Genomic DNA, 19259 nt, shown 5'->3' with positions numbered 1-19259 from the left:
GGTTGAATCAGGGAAAGGAGATCCAAGAATCTCCCTGTTCAGCTTCTTTGCCCTTCACAAGGGACAGATCCTCCATCTCCAACTCACACCTTCACTCCCTGAGCCCCTGAGATGTGGAACCCTGTAGCTTCAGGAACATGATTTAATAATGAACAGCCTTACCCAATGCACAGCATATGTAAATCAATTCGATTAACCTCGTATTTTTTATTTCTTTAGAAGAATGCTGATGGAGGCTTTGAGGACAATGGGGACTGGGAGAGGCCATTGCTATAGGACTCACAGAAAAGAGCCAGCTAGAGTATTCACAGGACAGAATGTCTGTGGTCCCATCTCCATCCACCTTTGTTTAGCCAACTCCTTCTTTTCCTTTGAGTCTCAAATTAGGTGTCATTTCTTCCAGGAAACCTCCCCTGACCCCAAGCTTGGGCTAGATCTGTTATGGACTTGTACCTCACCCTGCACTTTCTTAACCACAGCTCCCTATTATACCTGCTTGTTCTACAGTAATTGCAACAGTGGCTCCTCCACTGGTCTGTGAGCTCTGTGTGAGCAGCAACTGTGCCCATCTTGTACACTCCAGAACTCCCAGTGCCTTCAATGCATGGCACAAGGTAGGTGCTCTGGTATCTGTTGAATGAATGTATGGATGGATGAAAATAGGTAAGGTGCAATTCAGGGCAGGAGAAGACAGGAATGGGGCCTTACCAGCCAGAGCTCACCTGCAAGCACCCTGATGCCATGTAGACAATGAAGAACCTGCTGTAGTGCTGTAAGGAAGTGGTTGGGTGCCTCACATGGTGGCCCTACACACCCGTTTTGCTTTCTTTTGAAATTGTAAGCTTATTGGGAGGCTCCAACTATGGTTTACATCCATACCCCTTTAGGGAAAATTTGATGTTTGCTGCCTAGCATCCATCCCCTCTTAACAGTCCCTTTTGGCAAGTACTCCTGCACCCTCCTCAGACAGGTGCTGTCAATGGCTGACCAAACTCCCAGTTCAAGAATGGGTCTGAATCACTTTAAGACAATCAGCATATCATGTCCCCAGCAGCCCACAGTAATTGGTTCAAGAAGAGGCATGTAACCCAGTCAGAGTCAATGAGCCCTCAGTAGCTTTTAGCTGGGGCTTCTTGGGAAGGGGGAGTTCTGCAAAGAAAGTACAAGCACAAAATTTAGCTCCAGACTGGGTTGGAGTCCCAACTACATGGCCAGCTAGCTAAAAGACCTTGGAGATATTACTTAACCTCTCTTCGTCTCTGTTTCTTCCTATGTAAAATAGGCATGAGATTATAGTAGGGAGTATATATACACACATACTTAATTGTAGTGAATATTTTACAAAGTATACATACATCAAATCACCAACTTGTACATCTTAAATATATACAAGAAAACAAAGAAAAGAAAGGCACCTGACACACAGATCAACATATAGTAGCCGCTGTTGCTTCCATTGTTGTCATTGTTGTTATTATTCCACGGGATATGGTGGTATGTAGATATGAGGCTTTGGTCTGCAGCCATCTTGCTGCCTCAAGGGAAGCCGGTCAGAGGGTGAGGCCAGCACAGAGGGCAACGGTGCCTAAGACACAGAGAAATGAGCTCAAAGACATGAGTTGAGTCTTTGGATTAAGCCATGCCCGAAATCAACCTTATCCCCAGACTTTCAGAGATGTGAACTGATGAATTCCCTTTCTTGTGTAAGCCACTCAAAGTTGTATTTGCTATTATTTGGAGTGAAAAGATTCCCTGCTGGCTCACTGTTCTTTGGTGGCAGGGACCTTACCAGCCAGAGCTCATCTGCAGGCAACAGAAATCCAATTTTTTGAGTACAAATGTCGGCAACCAAGTGATCTGTTACCCTCTGTTAGTCAGTTTTACACGTGTTATATCACTTACCCTTCATTATGACCTTTAAGATAGATATATAGGATACTTCTTTCCCCTTTGTATGAACGTGGAAGCAGAGGCTTAGATGGATTAAGTGATTTGCCCAAGGCCTTAGAGCCAGTCAGGGGTGGATCTGAATCCTCTACCCTCTTCTACCAAGGCCTGTGTTCTTTCCACCTCATCCTTTACCTATTCCCAAGGGACGAAGAACAGATAGGGCCCCAAATGATAAGTACTCCATATTTAGGTACTTGAAAAAAACTTGGAGTGAAATTCAGTTCTTCCTAATTTTGATACCACCTCAGTATCATATAATGACTCAATCTCAGGGACAAGTGCTAGTTAGCAACCAAATGTTTAGAGAATCAATAATCCAATTTTTAAAAAGGGAATTAATGCCATACTTAAATTTGTAGGCTATAGATCTCATTTCTTAGAGCCACTTTAAGCTGGCTGAGCATTAAAAATAGAAAAGATCATGAAATTAGTGTGCAGAGGTTTTTTTTTTTTCTTTCCTACTTTTTAACCTCAGGCTCTAGATGGGTGGCAATCCTAATTAGGAAATTATTTCCTTTCAATTAATTGTAGACGGCAACAGTCATACTAAAGACTGCAATCCACAGCTCAATATTAGTACCTTGGGCCAAAATTTTATGTTGGCAAATGTTCCTGTGGTGAATTGTGATTGTCCTGTTTTCAATAGTTATTTCCCTCCTGTTCTCTGTAGAATTAACCTCTTGTGAATCCACTTATAAACTGTTAGCAAGAAATTTTAATTGCGAAGAAAATTACATGGATTCTGGGCTACTTCCTGACACCTACTCTGCACACACAGTTCTTTGCACGGTGATGTAGGGCCCTCACTGGTTCGCAAAGCTCTCACTCACACAGTGGGTTGAAGGCTGCTAGTGATAAAGAGGGAAGTTTGCAGTAATTCTAACTCTCCCATGAAAAATCTCCAGGATTTCTCCCACTACTGTTTTGCAATTCATTATTCCTGATGTCATCTGTAATGTTTCATTTTTGCCAAAGCACAAGTTGCAAAACACTCATTTATTGCTAGTATAAGTTCTTTATCCTACGATATCCCTAGCAAAGGAAAGATTATTAATTAAAAGTTGCTTTCTGAAATGAAAACACTATGAAAGAAAACATAAAGATAATTTTTAAAGTAATAATTTATAAGAAGGAGTATTGATATGTGCATCTTTTCAAGGATGTACAATTAATTCAGCACACTTTTTCTGATTATATTTTATTTTTAATTTTATCTATGTTTGTGGTTTAAAATAATTGATTTGTACAAAAAGGCAATGGGAGAGGAAGAACTCTGTCCCTGAAGTCTCTTTGAGGTATTTATTTGGAGATAAATTGGATGATACTTTTAGGAAATAATGTTTTTTGTTTTTGTTTTTTGCCATAATCAGAATTCTTATCTAGTCCAGTGCAAGGCAGTGAAGGTTTATCAGGCAAGGTTTGTATGGAAACTTGTTGGAGAGGGTTCACAGATATTTTATATCACTTTCTCACCTAGAGTCTAGGACAAAGAATATCACTTCACAGTGAAGCCTTGGGAAGAAGGAGACCCATAGCGTGAGGAATCAGGCCTTCCTCCTCCACGTTTGAAACTTATACCTGGGGGATTGTGCCCTGGATGAAGCATCATGTTTAGGAAGCAATTCCAATGCAAATAAAAATTGCATGGTTTTATCATAATCTGCTGTTTGTTCATTGAAAGCCAGCTTGTTATGCAAACTATGTAGAAAGGTACTGGAGCAATACACCAGAAAAGGTAACGAAAGGTAAATTTGTTAAGTTGTGCTCCCTGTGCCCTGCAAGCATCCCTTATCTGGCCAACTTCTCCCTCTGTCAGACACCTTACACTTACATATGCCCACAGCTCTGTAATCTGGGCTTTCCACCTCATCCAAGGAGGGAAGCACATGGGATGGTCAGATGGCCTTCTTTACTGGACAGTGGATTGGTTAATCCTTCATGGCTTGTCTTCCTCCAACTTCTAATCTGGAAGAATTGAGTGTGTCTATAGACCAGGAATAGGTGTGGGAGGGTCTATAACAACAGAGTGGTTTATCCTATCCCCCAGCCAGGCAAATGTGACAAAGGATCCCTAAAATTATTATAAATTCTTTACCTTAGATTCAAGTAATGTAATCTACTGGACAGAATCCAACATGTGGTAGGGGTCTCTAGTCTGGCCAACTCGTTCCTTTGCCCTGTCTGTAGGCATGAGGACACATTTCTAGCCTTTTGGAGACTGCACATGTCCACCCTATCAATTTCTGGCACATTCTCCATGGAGCCCCTCCTTTACATTCTTTTAACCTTTTCTCCACCCCCATTCTAAGCATCTGCCCCCTCTCCTATTGTGTTTTCTGGTATAGGGTCTGGTCATTCTCAACAACAGAGCAGAAGTAGGTACATAGGATTCAGAGCCTGGAGAGGGAGTGGGTCATCAAGTTAGGATGAAATATCTTTTTAAAAATCATATTTTTCAGATGTTTTTTCCAGCCATTCCAGGCTGTTTTAGCACACAAGCATATTTATCTTTGTACACGTCCAATTAGCAGTGACCGTCTTCGCATGTTTCTGCTGCTATCCTGTAAGTGTTCCTATTTATTTTCATTTGTAACTGTCCCATTTTCTTGCCTGTGTATTTTATTCCTTCCATTAGATTTCACGGTCTTAAAAGGAAGGGGCCATATCTTCCATTTCATTTTAATTCTCTAAATTCTCTACAAACAGCACTTAATAGATGCTCCTGGCTTCCTTACATGCCTTAACAAATAGCTTTGATTCTGCTGGTGCCCTGGGCTCTTCAAAGGAAGCCTGTCACGTGGAGGTGCCCCTTTCGACCTTGACCAAAGCTCTAAATCCTAGTCATCTGCGTTTTCCTTACATCATAAAAATGCTGCTGCCAAGAAGGTGTGGTCCAAAACAGACTCAGGAATCAAACTCCAAATTTAACCCTAATGTCGATATTGAGGACAAGGGGACAGCAAGTCACACCCTGGACACTGGTATTTTGGCTCTAAGGAAATTGTGTGTAACTAATAGTTATGCTGATACAGATTCAACCACTCTCTTCCTCTGAGAACAGTTTGCCTGACAGGCTTGTGATGAAATTCTTTTTGTCCCTTTCTTGTATTCTAAAAGATAAAAACAAGGCCATCCGCATAATAATGACACCAAAATAATACGAAGCTTGTGAATGAGCATAATGAATGCAGAGAAAATTGCTGGCAATTAAGGCTGAAACAACGTCCCTGTCTTTCTAAGCACAGCAACGCCTTTCCCAAACTGCTTTCTTCCTCCTCCATCCTGCCTAGGGTTTTTGAGGACATTTAGACATTTGGTCATTTTAGCCTTTGCTGTGTTTTGGGATTTTCAAAGAGGATGTGAATGATCCCATAAAGACAATGTTTCAAAAGCTCCTAAATTGACAGATAATGATGACTTTAGGTGAGCTGGTAAACAAAGAAAGCAAAAATTAAGCCCAGGGTCTGGGGAAAATTGACATTTAAAGCTTGATAGAGAAATCAGAGGTCATTCGATCAGGCACTCAGAAACCCAATATGGGTTATAGTGCCAAATGATGAGGACTACAGGTCAAGATACAAATGGCATCATGCTTGAATGACAATTGGGAATATATATTGGGTCGGATGTTTTTATTTTGACAGATTACACCTTGTGGCCAAAGTGGCAAATGATGGACCTTACTGGTTAGCAGATAAACACTGTCAAAGAAAGTTGGAGACCACGTTCCTTTAACTCTGACTTTGCCTTCAGATTATGCTCCTGAGCTTCACTGGCTGTTAATCCACTGGAAAGTGATAGACACCCAAAGTTTTAATTTTCTAATTTGTTTAGAAGAGCTTTGCTTTCTTTCTATACCTCACTTCCAAATTCTCCTTTTCATTGTAGTATAATTAGCTTCCCCTTGTTTATGTATAATCACAAAGGGAAATTTAGCATATATTTATGAGAATCAGTTCCCCCAGTAAGGAGGAAATGCACACTTTATGTTATTCCAGGCCAGAGAGAAGGAACCTTGAATCAACTTCAAATCTCATTGCTCTTTTTTTCAATGTATGCTGATACTCTTTGACCCACTTCAAATTCTTTTTTTCTTTCCATGCCCTTATCTGCTTTGACATGACAAGTTACGCTTTTGATTTCTTTTGATGCCCCTAAAGTTTAACATTATGCTGAGAATCTTTACAATTTAATAAACAGAGAAATATGATGCTTTTACCCTGTATCTGTAGATGTGCAGGTCTGTCTCACAAAGAAAATTAATTCATCTCTAAGGTTCAGGGCTTCCCAAATTTCAAAGTCATGAGTTCATATGCACTGATGTGACTATGGACACAAATATCCAGGACTTAAGAAACAAAGTCTCCTGCGCATCACTCCAGCTGGGATTGGGGACTAGTGAAAATGCAGCTGGGAATTCTTTTCAATTCATAATGGGCTCTACTCCAAGCTTCAACCGTCACACTGCTTGTTCTGAAATACTTATTCAACTCCTAGGGAACATAGAAATGCCTGCAGTGGTAGTGAGGAAAGAAGAAGGTACAGTTCTGCTGGCCGAGGTCTAGAGGGCATAAGCCATTCTCTCCTGAGGGATGAGTTAGGGCAGAGGAAAGAGGGAGGCATTTTCTTCATTTGTCCCACATTTACCCTCTGGCAGTTGCTAAAGGCAATACTGCAAGTTGGTTGAAAGTAAGGAGGAGGGTTGGAGAAAGTAAAGTTGGTTGAAAAAAACATAGTTTTGAGTATTTGGTATTAATAAAGACATCCCAAATCTTTTCCACTGCATTTCCATTGCAAAGAAATGAGTCAACCAAGAAAGGACAGTTAAGTTAGTTTGAAAAGTTCCCTTCTAAGGGAACAGAAATTTCAGACAATGAGAGTGAAGTAAATCCCACTCTTAAATTGAAGCACCAAACTATAGGGCTTTTGAAGTTACTCTGTTCTTAGGATGGGAAGATGTTCTCAGTATGGCAAAGGATTCATCCACAAAATGTCCTTCCCCTCCCTAATACATTTGGGTTACTTATAAAAGTAGATGTCAGAAAGGGTTTATGAATGTTATTTTTTGCTCTGAGTACTATAGCTTCTATCTGCCCAGGCCTCTCTTCTTTTCTGACCATGCCTAGAGTCATTGGTCAGGAATGCCTCACCAGCTTTTTAGGGAACAGCAGCCAAATTGGGCAGTGTCTATGTGTATATGAACATAAAATTCAAGTATTATTGTTAGCACTAAAGTTTGAAAGGATGAGAAACTGGCTCCATGCCCTTTCATGACTTGCAATTGGTCTGTTGATGCATAAACTTCGGATGGAGGAAAACAGGTCCTCTGATAATAATTCTGAACGTTAATTTTAAGTGCTGTTCCATAGATTTATTTAACTTCCAAAAATACCATGCTTCAAATTAATGGTCCATTTATTTGAACAGAAAGGATCCAAAAATGGTGAGGATAATACTCCAACTGTCAGCTCAGAGACAGGGCTCCTGGTTACCTGTCTAGGTTATCCTGGGAAGTGGGGAGAGTATAAGCAGATATCAGTCCATATTCTTCCCCCTAGAAACAGAGAAATGCAAGTGCCTGAATCAAGACAAGTGATAACATTTTTTAAGACATAAAAGAAAGATGTGTTTAGAGTTATCTTTATTTTTAAATTTTTTAAATTTTTAATTTTTTTGGTGAGGAAGATTGGCCCTGAGCTAACATCTGTGCCAGTCTTCCTCTCTTTTGTATGTGAGATGCCACCACAGCATGGCCTGATGAGCAGTGTGTAGGTCCGCACCTAGGAGCCTAACCTGTGAACTCCAGGCTGCCAAAGCAGAGCACATGAACTTAACCACTACTCCACCCAGCCAGTCCCAAGAGTGATCTTTAAATAAACTTACATTACAATAGCTTTACAGGGCTTATTTTATTTTTTGAGAAATTCAGTGTCTCCCCACCTATTCTCCCTGTTCTCCAAATCGAATATAAGAGTTTATGCTAAGAACATGATTTTCTTATCCTGATTTAGGAGTGATCTTTGATGACAAAACTGTTCCTCATTCTTTCATTCAATAAATATTTATTGAATGCAAATTACTGGGCAGTTTCTGTGACAGGCAGGTAGGCAGGGTAAGGATATAGCAGTGAGTAAGACTCAGTCCTTGCCCCACAGGGAACTTAGAGTCTTGGGGGAGAAAGACAAGTTAACAGGTGACTGCAATACTGAAAGATAAGAACCACTCTGAAGATTAATAAGGGACACTTGGGAGCACATGGAAGGGAAATCCAACCAAGCACGCTTGGGGAAGGGGTCAGGAAATACTCTCTGGAGGAATAGATGTGTAGGCTAAGACTAGAAGAATCAGGAGTTAGGGGAAAGGAGTGAGAAGTTGGGGCATGTGGGAAAACTTTTCAGGAAGACAATGTGTTCAATCCTGGCCGACGGGGAGGGATGAGTTTCTCATTAACTAGAGCAGCCAAACTCCAATCATTGTCTTTGCTCACATTCTCCAATGTCAGAAGAGGTCAATAATTAATATTTCCACATAGTTGGTAAATGTGCAAGGGGGCCATTTTGCCTTAAGATGGGATTTCATGCAGGGTTCTTACTTGCTTGTTATTGTGACTATTTTTGACAACTGGCAACAATAATGTGAAAGATTATTTTTTCATTTATTTATTTATTTTTTTGAAGATGGCCGACTAATGTCTGAAAGAACCATATATATATATATTTTTTTATTTTTCCTTCTTCTCCCCAAAGCCCCCTAGTACATAGTTGTATATTTTAGTTGTGGGTCCTTCTAGTTGTAGCATGTGGGATGCTGCCTCAGCATGGCTTGATGAGCGGTGCTAGGTCTGCACCCAGGATCTGAACCAGCAAAATTCTGGGCCACCGAAACAGAGCGCATGAACTTAACCACTCAGCCACAGGGCCAGCCCTTCATTTATTTTTTGAGTGTTATATACATTCACGTGATTGAAAATTCAGAAAGAACCAAAGGGCAACATATCACATATATACCTTGTTTTATTTCCTTAATAATATATCTGAAGATCACCCCTAATCAGTAGGTTAAATAGTCCCCTATGCTTTTTAATGGCTTCATGGTGTTGTTTTATGGACGTACCATATATTGGTGCTACTATAAAGACATTTAGGTTTATCCAAATTTTGATCTTACAAATAATTCTATAGCAGTAACCTTGTATATTCCTGCAGGTTAAATTTCTAGAAGGCAAATTGCTGAATCAAATGCTATGTGCACCGTAACTTTGTTAGATATTGACAAACTGTCTTCCATAGAGGTATGTCAGCTTACACTCCCATCAGTAATGCATAAGAGTTCATGTTTCCCCACAGTCTGAAAATTTTTAGATTTTTACCAATCTGATAGATTTAAAAAATGATATATCAGATTAATTTTTATTTGCATTTTCCTTATTATAAGTGAAGTTAAGCATTTTCCATCTTTTCTAAAGAGCCATTTATTTGTATGTCTTTTTTTTGTGAACTGCCTGCACATGACCTTTGACTGTATATCTATTGTGTTTTTACTTTTTTATTGGTTTGAAGGGGCTCTTTACATAGAGAGTTATGATATGTATGACAAATAGTTTTCTTATACTCTGCTTAGTGTGGGCCTGAATACTTTTGAGGCCCAAACTTAGTTTATGCTCCAGTGTCGAAAATGGGGTCTTAAGCACTGGTTCAAGTGATACAAGGAATTCAGAACTGCTTCCTACTAAATATCTTGACTAGGATTTCAAATTCTCCTGCCCTTTTACATAGATGAGAATATGCCTTATTTTCATCCTTATCCCCTACTCACCTACATGGTTTCCAAAGCCAATGAATTAGCAGTGACAAGATGATTTCATCCAAGCCCTCTTTAGAGAGCAGAACTTGGTGCAGCTAATTCCAGCTTCTAGAAAGAGCTGTTTGAAGGTAATATCCTCAAGGTCTGAGGTGCGATGAGGTGCAGGGATAATCCTACCTGTTTACTCCCCTAGTATTGCATTCTGAGTTCTGTCTCTGCATCATTTGAAGACCTCAGGGCTACACACTAAAACCACAGCACTGCAATCTCTTAAAGAACAGCCTTCATTGTAGTGACGGTTTCAAGGATGTACATGTATCTCCAAACACATCAAGTTGTATACATTAAATACGTATGGCTTTTTGCAAGTCAATCATATCTCAGTAAAGCCTCAATAAAGTTTCTTTTAAAAAAAGAATTGCCTTTACTTTGTCATCAAGCATGAGAATTTCAGAATTTGTGCCAGGAATAACTCTGTTTCCCAAAGCACTAATTTGTTTCCTCCCCTTAGGGAATAAAGTTTGAATTCTACCACCCCAACTCCTTCTATTTAAATTCCTTTAATTATTATTATTTCTGTTTTTGATTAATTTTTTTGGAGAGGGATGATCAGGCTAATTAATAGCCAACCAATTCAATCAGCATTTTTCAGCACAATCTGCACATTAAAATCACCTGGAGAGATTGAACCCTCTCTAAGTCCCAGACAATTCAGTTAGAATCTCTGGGGGGTGGGTGGATTTAGAAGCTGCCCAGGTGATTCTGATGCTCTGTGAGGATTGAGGACAAGTGAGCTAAGCAAACAGTTAGGTGAAATTGCAGCAGCAGAGCAGAAACTGCCCAATGAAATCATTATTTCCATTCTCTGTGTGATTAGTAAAAATAATAATAGCAATTAGGTACTGTATTAACAGTGATAAGTTTGAAATGGCATTGGAGGTGGAGAGCTGGCCTCTCTCTCTCATTCATCTTGGAATGAGGAATGGTGAAATTCTGGAAAGGAAGAGTCGTGCAGTACTTTCCTATAAACAAGAAAATTTCCTAGAAAGTTTGACCAAAGAGCTAATATTGTCCTGGACTTTTTTGAGGTGAGATTTTGGCATTTCATCACCCGTCTACTCGGTAGAACTCATTAAGGGCAAGGATAGTGTCTTAACAGCTTTGTATGCCCAGTGTCCTACATGTTGCCAGACATACAGTTGGTACTTAATGCATGCTTGTGAAGGGAAAGAAGAAACTAAGTGTAAAATTGTTTCAATTACCCAGGAATATATTGAATATTCTATAACTGTTTTGTCATTTTATACTGCATTTAATCACTCAACTGGAAAGTCTGTTATGAAAATGATCTGCTCTTTAAAAAGAAATCACCTAAATAAATATCGTATGAAACAAGCATTAAAGTATACACAAAATAAAGACAGGATCAGTAATTGTGTTGCATATTCCATGATGCCCCATATATGTATTTATCCATTCTATCTCTTTCTCATCTCTTTGATGTTCATCTCCGTAGAAAGAAAGTGAATCAGTGTGGGAGGAAGGGTTTCAGAAAGAGAAAGAGATCAGGGTGGAAAGAGAGATGGGGAAAGAAAGAACAAAAGGAGAGGGATAAAGAGAAAGAAACAAAAGTAGAAAGTGAGGATTAGTTCTACACCACACGCATTTAATAGTTTAAAGGTTGAAAATAACATGCATGAGATTTTTCTATAGGAATTGATCCTTCAGATGGAGATCAGGGAGGAGGTGAAGACAGCAGGAGAGTGCAGTAAAGGGCTCTTGCCGTATAGAAAGGGTGCCCAAACCAACTACACAGATAGCATATCATTAAAAGCTAGTTCCACCAGTGTCCCTTCCATTATGGTTCCACAGCCCACCCCAACTCCATTAATTCAGTAGAAGTTCATTGAGTATTTAGTACTTTCAAGACATGGTGCTTACTTGAATATGAGGAATATATCAAGATGATTGCAATAGGAATCCTGCCCTCGGGGATCTTATGTCTGACCTACAGCTATAATTTAAAATAGAAAGTAATATTTGCCATAAAAAGGTACAAATATTATGGAATTTTATAAGAGGGATAGATTCTCACACTGATTCCCATTAGCAGCCCTTTGGATGTTTCCTTTTCAAAATAGTATCATCTCCAAATATCTTAACTTCCTAGAGTCAACCTATTGTGCCTAAAAGGAACTAACTTGTTATTCTGAAGTTATGGCCAAGGTACCTTCCAATTCTTGAATTCCACATCATTATCATTAAATGGTGATTTCTAAGTGGCCAGATACATACATCATAGCTCTAGACTGTTAAACACAGACAGTCCTTGTCTTTAAGGAGTGGAAAATCTCGGCAGGACATCACACAACATGTGAACACACATAGGCAGTGTATATATGATGAAGCTCCTTGATTATTTACAGGAATGAAGAAGTGACATAGACATCTCTAGAAGTTCTTCTATTATTAGGACCAATCATTTGGAGTAAAATAGGAGAGAGTTAGAGCCAGGTTTGATACCAAAGAATATCTTATGAAAGAGCTTGGGTTTCTGTTGCTACACAGGGTGGGCCAGAGCTAACTCTGAAGTGCCAGAGGACCCCAGTTAAGTAAGATGTGAAGGTTCATGTTTGGGGGAGATGGGAGAGAAGGACCCCTAGTTCAATACCTAGATTGAAATGACATCCAATATATTTGTAGAATGTACAATTTGTATTTTATGATTAATGATGGATTTGAAAAGGGCTTCTCCTGGGCTTGTCTTAGGAATGCACTGTCTAAGAGAAACTTGGGAAATGAGTGGCACCAATTACCTTGATGTACGGCAATCATCTTTTCACATTATCCAAAGAAACAGATCTCTGTGGTCAGTCCAATAGGAAACACTAATTCTGAAGCAGAAAAGGCCGGACAAAGGTCTTAAACTTGTCAGGTTCTGTGCTTTGGTACTTGTCTGCTCTTCACTTGGTTTTCAAGTGAAAAATTCCTTTTGAAAAAAAAAAAAAAAGGATCAATCTGTTCCAGCAAACCAATGGCCTAGGGATGGACTGATTGATCTCATTTCAATTAGCGCAGTCAGGGAGCATTATGGTGCTCAAGGTGGATGTAGTGGTGGCAGCAGCGGCTGCCTCGGCTCAGCCTCTCAGAGTCTACAGGGCATGGATAGAACTAGAAGTGATAAACACACTGGCTGAATGCAGGAAGAAGTAAGGACACTGACTTCTCTTTACCTGGGTCTATTCTTTGTCAAATGGCCAACACTAAGCTGACCTGGGCTAGGAGAGTGAAGAAAGCCTTAAGAAGAGCAATTAGAGGTGGTTAGTTAATCAGAGCATCTTGGTCAAGGACTTAACACTGATGTAGAACCAGGGTGACGGTGAGCTCTAGGGAGCTGTTGTTAAGGAGAAAAGCAACTTGGTCAAGGAGGGGAGAGAAATCCTCTTGGCAGCAGCATGAACCTTTATGAAGCAATCTCCTAAGGCAGAGCGTGCAAATCCTGTGAACTGCTGCTGTGAAGCCAGTTGAGCTCGCTCCTAGCACTTCATATTGTACATGTCATTGTCAATTTGGTAAACCAGGCAGTGACTGTAGCCACCATTTCAGGAGTCTCATAAAGTGAAACGCCATTATAATTTCAGCCGTGTTAAGAGAAACTGAAGGTTTCAACAAAATGAAACTCTGTAACTATAGACATGAAGCTCTGTCTTCCCTGAAAGCAGCTTTATAGCATATAAAACCAACCTTCCTTTCTGCAATTAAATCAGAACAAGATAGATGTGTCTCATTCGTTGATGTAATGGCCTTGAAGCATCTTAATGGAAACACTCTAATAAAAGTTTATCTCAAACACTGACCAAAACCTTAGCACTGGCTGCTGTGAGAATGGTGAGCAACATCCCTGAGCATTCAGGCTTATCGAAAAAGAAACTTCTATGTCAAAACTTGGCAATGAAGAAATAAGGATGAATTGTGAGAACTGTGAGGATGAGAAAAATACAATTACTTCCGGACCAAGCCCCTCACCTCACAATCTCAGAGAAGTAATTTCTGATCTCTCAGTCACAAGGTCTTCGAAAGACCTTCTCATACCTCCATCAACTCATCTCTAGTGGCTGGGAGATGAATAGAATGGCCTCCCAGCTCTCTTTGCTCTGACAGCCATGTGAAAGAGAACAGGGTGTCACTGTACTTCTCACACTGGAACTGAGCTCTTTAAAAATAATATCCCTTTTTAATCTCTAAAAGAGAGGAAAAGAAAATCTCTGAGCAGCCATAAAGAAAATCCTATGGCGTGTTGACAGAGAAAAGCATTCCTAAGAAATCCACCTCTTGGCACTAATAATGACACTTTCAACATGGATGGGAACCTGAATTGCATTTCCCTCACAGGGTTTACCATTTCCATGGGAATCATGATGTTTCCAAGCTTTGTCTCCCAAATGACTGTATTTCACAAACTTGAGGACCAATTCTCGTGTATATTCCACTCCCCAAAACCTGTCCCTCTGCAGGGTAGCTAGAGATGGACTGATCCTCATTTCAGTCAGTGCAGTCAGGGGACTAGATGGTGCTCAAGATACAGAAACAAACGATAACCAAGCCCCCTTAGTCTAAAGGAAGCTATGAAGTTCGGATATGCTGGGTAGTTATTTTCATGTCCATGAAGGTCACTTAATATCTTAACTTTATTTACTAAAGGGGAAAGCAGGCACAGTTCACACTGAAATTTAGGAGCCACAAATGGAATTCAATCACTAAGTTCATTTCCTGTTGTTCACCTTTGCTTGGAAATACCACCTTGTACTAGTGCTGTGATCTGACCAGAGTGCTGGGAAGAGCCATCTCTATTTAAATGACAGCCACTATTCTTGCTCTTTAAGTCAATGGTATGGACTTTCCAGTTAGCCCCGTGTGAGTTGTTCTGCGTTTGAGTTTCTGTCTCACAAGCTACTAGCTATGTGACCTTGGGCAAGTTATACATCTCCCAGCATCTCAGTCTTTTCATCTGTAAAAAGGCAGCTACTTCATAAGTGTGTTGGGAGGAAAAATTCAGATAATGGTTATAGACAGTGGTGTCTGGTATCTGGTAAGAGCTCCATAAATGGTAGATGTTATTAGCAGTAACAGCATTGCTATTATTCAGTTTCTCAGGCCAAAGATGGATAAACTAGGCAGAATAAGCTGGGGCTGAAATATTCAATGTGTCTTTAGTTTTGTTTTGCTTCTTCTACTTTCTGGCCATGAAAGGACATCAGCGAAGCTTTTGAGAAAGTAGATCCAATGTTTCTTTTTTCTGTATTCAACTGGTGCCCTCTTTGTTTGGCCATGAACACACTGCCACTGTGAATAATTAAAATTCTATAATGTTTTCACTCAACTTCTGCCTCTTGGCAGCCATGACCAAAATCACCCTGCAGCTGTCATTTACAACAGGGATCCCTAGCCAGTCGCTTGCAGCCACCCTGCTGTGAGGGGCAGCTGCTCAAGAGTATTTCAAGCAGGAAAGTGACAGAGCCAGATGCTATCAGGAATCCCTCAATGAGGTCAGGGTATTAGAAAACAGTAAGCCCCCGGCCCCCCGAAAAAGGATGAGAACTCCTGTTTCCAACCCATGCTGGCCAACCAACCATACGATTTTCCTGAGATCTTGTTAATTACAACAAAACCCTAGATACCTTACCTCGCTTGGAGACCTACAAAATTAGGAGGAAACGAGTGGAGCACAGTGATAGTTTCATGGAAAGGTGGTCTGTTACGACAATCCTTTAAACTTTTCTTGTAGGATTTCAGAATTTTAAAATTCAATTATATAAGAAGTGATAATAATGCATAACTTTAACTTACATACAACTCTTTCAAATATAGAAGACACATTCTCTCCTTAAAATGCTCTGAATTCAATAACCTATTTGGGAAATCTAAGATCTTAAGGTTTTCCTTGAATTCTTCCTCCAGTAGAATAGGAAAGATGTTCAGAAAAGCATTTTTCATTGTTTGTTTGAGAAATGCTAGTTTTTTGGACTGTTAACAGGTGTTACACAAAAGGTATGTCTAAATTTATCTGAGCGAAATAAAATTAAACAGGATTCTTCATCAGCAAACACCCAGAGCTTTTAATGCTGATGTACCCTATGTATAGCATTTTCCAAATATATTTGATTAGAGAGAGAAGCAACTAGGAACTAACTACAGGAATATGTTTTCTCTGCAAGACAGTTTGGGAAATACAGTCCCAGACTATAAGCAACTGAGAACAGGGACAATATTTTATTTTTCTTAATTTCTCCTTAACCCTAGCATAATGCCTGGAATGAAGTTATGTTCATTGAATGAATTAATAAAGGCTAAGTCAATTTCTCAAATTTATTGATAAATGCTTACGCAGCACGGAGGAGAAAACAGTTTCTAGTCAGCCCAAAAGAATGGATGCTAAGATGTGTCATCTGATGAAGGCCACAATTAATCATAGTAAAATTTAGAATAATTCAGAAAAGAAAAAAATTGAGATGTCATGGAATGAGAACATAGTAAATCTCATGTCTAGTAGAACAGAGAAATTATTTTAATACAGGAAATTCAATAAATGATGCTTTTGCAAATGAATTCTATAGAATATTGTCTTCTACCTGCCTTGTGCTCTGGTAATGGGAAGGAGTAACCTGAGGCCAGCCTTGCCCCAGGGCAGAGTATCTCCTTGTTCATCTTCTCTTATTTCACCTGTAGCACATAAGAAAGGTACAGCAGTTTCTGCAGGTGTGGTTGCCCTATAATTCTGTAGGGATTAGATGAATACATGCTGGTGGGAGGAGAGAAAACAGTCTGAAGTAGGTACATTTCCCCACCTGAGCCTCCCTTTTATGGCCCTGACACACCACAGGTCCGACACCACACACCCAGCCACTGCTGAACCATCCCCAGCCCTCCCCTAACCCACATAGCAGTGGGATGACCATCTGGACCACTGCTTGAAGGCAGTGTGGATAATGAGTGCCCCACAGAGTAGCTGCAGACATGATAAGGAACCCCACATCAGCTGCCAGGATGCTGGTTGCCAAGTCTAGCACCTGCCTCCCATGGAGACTTACAGGGATGCTGGAGAGGAGAGCTGAGGACCTGTTCACACCTGGCAGGGTAGTTGATACAAGGAGATAATGATTTTTCACCTATCAGACAGGAAAAGATCAAACAGTTTGCTCATCAACTGTGCTCACTCATTTTCTCAAAGCCTCATATTATTTATTCTGAGAAAACTAGTCTGGTCAAGAATTTTTGGTAGACTGGTAAATTATCTGCATTTTGTGTTGAAGGCAAAGAAGGTGCTATTTGCATAGAGAAAGATAATTCAGTTGCAATTCTTCAGTGTACAAAAATACTTTGAAATCTCTGCCAGAATATCTATAATCAAGCAAAGTCTCCTCTTCCTATGCCAGTAGCTGCTGCATTTTAAGTGCTTTCCTAGGGATTCTATGTTGCCAAAAAATACAATTACTTTTCAGTTACTTAAGAAAACTTTTAAACAAACTGTAGGAAAATGTCAGAATCTGAAATAAGAATCTGCAAAAAAACTTGTTTCAATCACATCCATTTTGGCTATGAGGTGCAAGCTTGGTGATTCTATCTTGATAGATTGTGTTTCATTTGCCTTGTAAGCACCGTGTAATTTATGTCTTGGGTTGAATTCTATCAGTGGAAATCTGAGCTCTGCAGGATTTTCTGTCAGGTTGCTCTGTGTGTAAGTTACCGTGTAAGGCCTCAGATCTGTCTTCTGGTTGAGCCCAGCGTTCTGTTAGATCGGCTGCACACAGGGCGGTAAGGACAGTCAAGTCTCCAAATTGATCTCATATAATTAAAAAGTGACAGTGGCCATTAGGGACTTCTAGCAAACTTTTAAAATTTCTGAAATGGCTATAGACTTCTATTTTCTATGACTATTTTAAAACTAGAAGACCACTGTCCCTAATAAAGCAAAGGGCTGTGCTTAAGGACCAGACTGTCCCAGGGCCTTAGCTGATCTCTGGAAAGGAGGGGAAGCTCAGATTGATTGAGGGCCTACTACATGCTATTAACATTACTTCAAAGGATGACATCTACAATCTTTTTATTTTTATTTTTTTAAAGATTTTATTTTTTCCTTTTTCTCCCCAAAGCCCCCCGGTACATAGTTGTGTATTCTTCGTTGTGGGTTCTTCTAGTTGTGGCATGTGGGATGCTGCCTCAGCGTGGTCTGATGAGCAGTGCCATGTCCGCGCCCAGGATTCGAACTAGCGAAACACTGGGCCACCTGCTGCGGAGCGCGCGAACTTAACCACTCGGCCACGGGGCCAGCCCCTGACATCTACAATCTTATTTAATACTGGCAAACCCCCGCAATGTTGGCATTTTTCTCCCCATTTTCCAAGATGGGGCACTCTGGTACTAAGAAATTCATTTGTGTCATACAACCAATGTATTACGTGGCAAGCTAGAATTTGTCTAAATCCAAATTCCAGGCTCTTTCCACTAAATAACCAAGAGAGACTACGTTAACTTGGTCAGTCCATTAAGGTGGTATTTGAGATGCTCCTGAGCTATTCTGTTCAATACAAAGTTATCAGAACAGTTTACTGACTCTCTTACTACGCACATCCCTATCTGTGGGCCAGGCAAGAGGAGAAAGTGTACAGGGCTGTTCTTGTGCACGTGATTCTAGTACTCATACACCTTGCAATGCAGGGGCTGGAATTTAGGCAGCCTCCACAAGAGACCACCTTGAAGCAGAGAGTTACATTGGCACTGAGAAAATGTGACCCATTCACGTGAAGCTCATCTTTGTATTCCATGCAATACCCCATTGAAATGGGACGGATTTCTCTCAGCCCAGCTGGTCCTCACCATGACCTGCCTCTCCCATCAACTGTCCTGTTCAGCTGCCAGGAGTATGGACTGCTTAATCTCACTATCAGAGGAAAGCAAACACTAGTTGCAAATGAAGAACGTGTCTTCCTTGTCCCCTTGGAGCCATGGAGATCAATGGCATGCATAGTCTTCAATAACAAGCACACGGCCACAGTGGCAGAACCCGAAGCTCATGTCAGGCCTGAGGCTGGGGCATCCTTCCAGAGGAGAGACTTGAAACATCTCAGAAGAAAGTGAAAAGGATGGAGGGATTCATTAACACATACTTTGTCTCCCCAACAACAACTGCTACTCTGCTTTACCTGGAATCAGAGGGGATCCAGTTTAGCATAAAACATAGTCCCTCCTGCCTTTTAAAGAGCATCTGGGCACTTTGATATTTCTGCTACCCTTTATTAAAGTATTTATTTATTACAAATACTATGTGCCAGGTGCTGTTTGAGGTACTTAGTGGATATTTGACAATGAACAAAACAACAACCAACCACTAAAAGACATTCATGAAAATAATCAAAGTAATACAAATTTGGGTATATGTTTCAATTGCAACTATGTAACATGTGTATGCCTCAGGCTGAAGAATGCAACAGCAAATGCACCATTCAAAA

This window comes from Equus przewalskii, chromosome 13, assembly GCF_037783145.1.
Source record: "Equus przewalskii isolate Varuska chromosome 13, EquPr2, whole genome shotgun sequence".
In the NCBI taxonomy this organism is placed as follows: domain Eukaryota; kingdom Metazoa; phylum Chordata; class Mammalia; order Perissodactyla; family Equidae; genus Equus; species Equus przewalskii.
The sequence above is the reverse complement of the archived record's forward strand: the minus strand, read 5'-3'. Positions refer to the sequence as shown.